A 6,795-nucleotide genomic window follows, 5' to 3' on the forward strand; every position below is an offset into this window, starting at 1 on the left:
CTCATCATGTTGCCCTAACCCACCTCTTGGAACACATAGTCTATTATTCTTTGTAACTGAGGAAGAATTGTGGATTGCTAAAGAAGATAAATAAAAACAATTCAGTTGTTACCCTTAATTTGATGACTTCCTTTACAAGATTCTGGTTTTTGTTAATGATCACCAGTGAAATAAAGTAAGTGAATGGACATATTAGCAAATATTTCTCTCAGGCTCAGACATCTAATTTGCTGATTTAAAAATTCAGAGTTACGTTCTTGATGTCTGAAGTACTAGAGTAAGTTTGATTTCACACATAAGTGAAAAATTTTATGATACGTGCTTACAAAAATCTTATCAAAGTAGATAGTTTTGAGATGCATTAGTAGGAGATCTGGCAGGTCACCTCTACTGAATTGCTCTCTATTAATGAAAAATTCTGATGGACCACGTTCAAAAACAGAAAGACAATTTATCTGGATAGTTAACAAATTGTTGATTTTTAGATACCTCTCCCATATTTTCCTACTTATAAATTTTTAGATACTTCACATAAACGATTTGTAATAGCCTATACCTGACAACTTTACTAATAGAGAGTTCAAAATGGGATGATCCTACATTAGAGATGTACAATTATAACTGTCCTTAAAAATAGGATTAAGAGTAAACGCAACAACAGAGTACTTTAAATGCTGTACCATTTGTATTCAAAACAGAATACATTTTGATTATATATACTAAGCTACCAAATGTCTATCCACCATTATTGAACACCTCCTTATCATGTGTGAGACACTAAAATGCCTTTTTAAAATATATGTATTTAACCTAATTTGCACAGAAACCCTTAGAAGGGTTAGTGACCAACTCTACAAATAATGAATGAATGCATTTGAAAAAAGTGTTTGACTAAGATCACATGTTGAGCAAGAGAAATATCTAGGAAAACACATTTTCACTACATTGATGTGAATACAAATTTATCCCTTTATGTTTTTAACCCTTTATAAAAATATTTTGTAAATATTCTGAAATATGGTACAAATGTAATATGAGTTTCCAAAAGAGCATATCTGCATAACAATTCTGCAAACATTCATTCCTGAAAGTATGTTAGATGATCTCATGATATAAGAACATTGTTCCCACTTGACCCTTGATGATGCCATTTCTCTTTTCCCTACATGAATTACCATGAGCCAGTTTGTCCAGGGTAACAAGAATATGTATCCTGTTAAGTGGGACAAAACACCATTTAAACTTTGAAATTTTATTCCATGAAAGGATCATCTAAAAAGATTAGTCTCATAATATTTATCTATATGGAATATTAATTTTATATCATTACCCAGAAAAAGTGAAGGCATAATTTACCAATAAAATATCTTATTCAAAATGTACATACAGTTAATAAGCTATCCTTTCTCTAAACCTTAAAAGAAGCGTTGTCCATTAGACTTGAAACAATAATCATGTAGTGGAATTATATCAATAAATAAGGGGACATATCCTTACCATATAACAATTCTTTCATTTCCCCCGTTTTATTTTTCTGTATGGATTTTAATATCTACATTTACTTCTTTTTTTAATTTCTAATTATGGGTTCTCAGGAAAATGACATATTTTTAAATAATTGCTTAGATTCTAAGATACACGGTTTATGAGCAACTAGTATAGTTGACAGTTACTATATCTAGTGAAATCACCCCTATTTCTTAAAAACAATCAAATGACAGAGGATGTCTAGTTTGGCATACAACACATAGAAAATTTCATTAAAAATCTTTACACAAGGGGCACCTGGGTGGCTCAGTTGGTAAAGCATCCGACTTCAGCTCAGGTCATGATCTCACACCTTGTGAGTTCAAGCCCCATGTCGGACTCTGTGTGGACAGCTCAGAATCAGCCTGCTTCTGATTCTGTATTCCTCTCTCACTCTGCCCCTCCCCTGCTCGTGCTCGTGCTCTTTTAATGAAACATTAAAAAAAATCTCTACACAAATGTTTCTGTGCTTATATTTTAGTGCATCTGTCTAATCTTATTAATTCTTCTTTAGGAGCTTGATTTTCCAATTATTAGTATTAATAATTTTGCCCAAAATGGAGCAAAACTTGTAGTCCTGGCATATATATCAAATGTTCAGAAGATGATATGTACAGAAGAAGAGAAAAAAGGAAAGAAAAAAGACATACATTGCAGGGCAGAGATAGTAGGTCAATGACATTGTAAATGTACTTACTCCCTCCAAATTTCCAAGTGAACAACATAGGTGCAATCAGTTTTATTGTATTTTGATAAATGATTTAGAAAGCTTTGTAAAAAGTCCAAGGAGCCATTTTAAAGAAATTTATAATCAATAATAGCAGTCTCTCAAACACCTGACACAACAAAAGGAAATCATAAAATGAATAGCAATAAAATTACAATTAAAGAAATGGTATATTTTAATAATAATATATGGCATTTTTGACTCCCTGTTATATCACTTTAAAAATCCAAAAGTAATCCATTTCCTCTATAAATGAAGCAGTAACAGCATGTTTTCACTTAAAATATAGTTGTTATTTCAAAGAAAAAAGAAGAAAGAACTCTTCTCAGTGTGGCTAAAAAGATATCAAATGATTCCACTGTATATATATTGCCAACTCAAATTTGTCTGTGGCAAATAATGTTTACTGGCACTGTTCAAGGCATTCCCTCCTCCTGTCCCTCTTGATCATGGTCTGGCATTTATCCTCACCACCCAGAAGAGTTTTGTTTCCCCAAAGTTTACTCTACCTTTAGCTGCCAAGGGCTGATGGCTTTCCTTGTTGCCTAAAGCCATTTCCTTCCAGCTATGGGGGGGGGGGGGGGGGGGGAAGAGTCAGTTAAACCTTCAAAGAAGAAATTTCATTTTGCAGGATGGCATGAAACCAAAACCGTTCTCTTATATTCTACAAAAGTAGTCTACCCACATTCTGTGAATGCTCTTCCATAAATCTTCAAATGAAAATTATTTTTATACTATCTTACACTATCCATTTTATTATGACCTGACCATCTTTTTTAAAATTTTATTTTCTGATGCTTATTTATTTTTTGAGAGAGAGAGACAGAGCATGAGCTGGGGAGGAGCAGAGAGAGTGGGAGACACAGAATCCAAAGCAGGCTCCCAGGCTCCAAGCTGTCAGCACAGAGCCTAACGCAGGGCTCAAACCCACAAACCATGAAATCACGACCTGAGCCGAAGTTGGACGCTTACCCAACTGAGCGGCCCAGGTGCCCCTATGACCTTGCTATCTTAAGTGGTATTCTTTTTTTTTTTTAATGTTTATTTATTTTTGACAGAGAGACAGAGCATGAGTGGGGGAGGGGCAGAGAGAAAGGGAGACAGAATCTGAAGCAGGCTTCAGGCTCTGAGCGGTCAGCACAGAGCCCAACGCGGGGCTCGAACTCACAGACTGCGAGATCATGACCTGAGCCGAAGTCAGACGCTCAACCGACTGAGCCACCCGGGCGCCCCCTTAAGTGGTATTCTAACTTGTATGCTCTGAATAAGAAAGCTCTAATACCTCTGTATAAGAATAATTAGCTAATTTGTGACATATAAAACAGAGGGCCATCTGCAATTAGTACAGAGGCACTCCAACACATTACCACCACAATATGCCACCTCGGTAGTAATTTTAACGAAATCCCTGGTGACAATTCATGAAATAGGTTAGTCCTTCAAGAAAAAATGTGATTGCCAAATTCTTTACAAGAACAAAACAAGACAAAACAACCCAACAGTATGGCTGGTCACTTGCTAGATAAAAGATATTAATCAAAACTGGTTGCCTAACAATAAGCTAGCTTTTCATCCTCATGTTAATAACAAAAGTGCTTAATATTTTTAAATACATTCTGAAAAAAAATTATGGGTGGATTTATTGCCATACAAAGTGTATATATGTATACATTCTAGTAAAAATATGACACTGAAACCCCCTCTCCCCCAAACCCAATAACAGTGATAAATCTTCACTCTTTAGCCCATAGTGTCTCTGAACCTTCCTGAGTGAACACTTTGGATTTGTAAGATAATCTGCCCCTTTAACCTGGAGCAAACACCAACTTGAGTCATGTTGGCATTGGATCTATGGCCTCAGCCTCATTTGATAATACTTGCATCAACTGAGTTCATTCAAGTATCCGTATTTATTATAAAACAATAGTTTAAATTAAATGATTAGTGAGAGACCCTCAAATTCTTGGCAAAAGATACAGATTTAAACTTAATAAGGGCATCATTGTATGTTAGGAGTCACGCATACTAAAGTCATACTGGCTTATGCGCTCCAATTTTCCTTCAAAATATATTTTAATCTAGTTGTGGTCACTGCTTTCCTAAGAATATGCTATAATCTACTTACCTTTGAACACACTATTGCTTACATGTTACAAGATGGGAATACATCTCAGGATATTTTAATTTTACCTCCTTAAAATCATAGTATAGGGTTGTAAATGTACCAGATGCTCAACAAATAAAAAAGAAATTGAATCATAAAATGTATAAATTGACTGGCTTGATGTGCTCTGTGGTGAAATAAGTCATATCTTTGTACTTTATCATTTACATAAATATTTAGGAACCCCCTCACTACTTCATGCCAGGCACTGTGCTCTTTTGGGCCAACAAGAGATTTGGTCTCTGTTTCTTTGGAGCATTCAATATTCAAATCCACAAAGTATTTGCATGCCATAATAAGCACTGTGAAGGAAACAAACAAGGTACCAAGACAGAGATTAACAGAGGACAGGGTATTTTTGACAGGTGATGAAGAATGATCACCTGAGGAAGAGACTTTTCAGCTGAGATTTAAAGTTTGGGAAGGAGCTAGCCATTCAAAGAGTGAAAGGAATGGTCCAGGCACTGGGAACAGCATTTTAAAAGGTCGTAGGGAGTGAAATCAGTCCATGTGTTCCAGGTACTAAAAGACCAATGTGACTGGAGCATATAAAATGAGGGGGATGGGTTCAGTGAGGTTTTACAACCAGATCAGAGTGAGCTGTATGCTAACAGAAGCCATTTGTTGTTGATTGGTATCTATGTTTCTGCATTTATTCCTTTTTTCTATGCAGTCAGCTATCCAGTTTTTAAGGAGAGGCATGATGGTATTGCTTTGTATACAATGCAAAGGCTGTAGCAGGAGTCCAGGTAAATTATGATGGGGGCTTGAACTAATTTAGTAGCAGGGTAGATGTAGAAAACAAAGTGAAAGAGGCATATCTGAGAAGTATAATTGAATAGAGAGATGTTTGGAAGATAAAATGGATAGATCTAAATATGGACTAGTTATGGATGAAATGCTGTCAAGAGGAAGAGAGAGAGTAATCAACACTTGGATGGTGAAGGCATTTATTCAGAAGTTAAAGATGGGGGGAAAGGATCTGGGACAGTTTTAGGGAAAATCATAATCATACCATTATGACATTTCGAATGATCCATTTACATTAATAAACTTTAAGCTCCTCTACAAGGTCTTGCCTTGGACTAGAAAAATACCAAATACATCTTTCCAGCATATCACATTCTTTCATATATTTACTAGGAATAGAAATGAGATAAAAGTTAAGTTTCTATTATTCATACAAAATGCAAGAGTTTTTTTTTTTTTTTTTCTTGTCATAGAGAAAGTGGTTTGGTCATACTGAATAAAGTGAATAGCCTTCCAATGACTCCACCTCTGAATTTCTTACTTTTTCTTTGCTGCCAAAACTCTCCTCAGCAACAGGTAGCAAAAACACAGAAGCACTACCACAGGAGGGCTCCCATGATCATTTCCAGGTCCTAGGGGACACAGTGAGGCATAAGGATGCTCTTGGCAAAGAGCCAGACCTGACTCATCTTTCTTCTGTAGATTCTTCAAGGTACTCAGTTAGCCCTGCCCTGAACCATAGGAATCATGGCATATTGTATACTGAGCCTCTGTAAAAATACATCACTGTGACCCATGATTGCACAATGGTTCACTTCCAAAAAGGAACTTCCAATAGACTGGTATTTTAAATATACACACAGTGCAAAAACTTATCTTAGGTAAAACTATTACCAGTAGCCTAAATAGAAGGCTGTTTATTTCATTACATCAAATGTCATATTTTGCCTGACATTTTATTGTGAATAAGCTATTTTAATAATCATAACTCTATACATAAGGATCAGAGAAGTCTAGCTTTAAAATAATAAAATATTTTTAAATTCTATTCACCATAGTTCCTAAGAAAGTGAATTCTAGTTTAATTATTTTTTTAAATAATGGTAAAAGAATTTGAAAACTTCAATAAAATGGACTATTTAATAATTTTATTTGGTTTACAGATGATATATAATTAGATTTTATTGATGTTAAAGCAAAAATCATGAAAATATATTTTAAATTATCAAAAGAAAGAAAGAAAAGCAATGTCTTTCTCCTGCCCACAGGGAAGGAGGACAAACAGAAAAGAACATTGTGTTTCTGAAAAGAAATGAACCTGCCAACATTGACACATAGAAACTGAAAATCCACCATTCTTTGAAAACCTTATGTTGATTTAGTTTTTATCTTATTGAAAGGAGTTTAAAAAAAAAAAAAAACTCCTCTAAGCTTCTCATGTAAAAAAAAAAAATTGCTCTTAGCTGAAGAGGAAATAAAAATTACTAAGAAGGTTGCAACTATAATATAAAAAGAAAATAAAATAAGGAATAAAATGTTATAATCACAAAAGTTGGCATGACATTTTTTAGTTTGGTAATCTTGTTTTGATCTTTTGTCTTTAATACAAGTGAGGAAAATACCTATT

The 6,795-nt window shown here is 34.6% G+C and overlaps 1 protein-coding gene across 2 annotated transcripts in view; it reads right to left on the bottom strand.

Moving 5' to 3' along the window:
- SCN9A (sodium voltage-gated channel alpha subunit 9) overlaps positions 1-6,795 on the bottom strand; it is a 168,669-nt gene that overhangs the window by 160,923 nt on the left and 951 nt on the right. The gene's annotated exons all lie outside the window — the stretch shown is intronic.

This window comes from Leopardus geoffroyi, chromosome C1 (assembly GCF_018350155.1).
Source record: "Leopardus geoffroyi isolate Oge1 chromosome C1, O.geoffroyi_Oge1_pat1.0, whole genome shotgun sequence".
In the NCBI taxonomy this organism is placed as follows: domain Eukaryota; kingdom Metazoa; phylum Chordata; class Mammalia; order Carnivora; family Felidae; genus Leopardus; species Leopardus geoffroyi.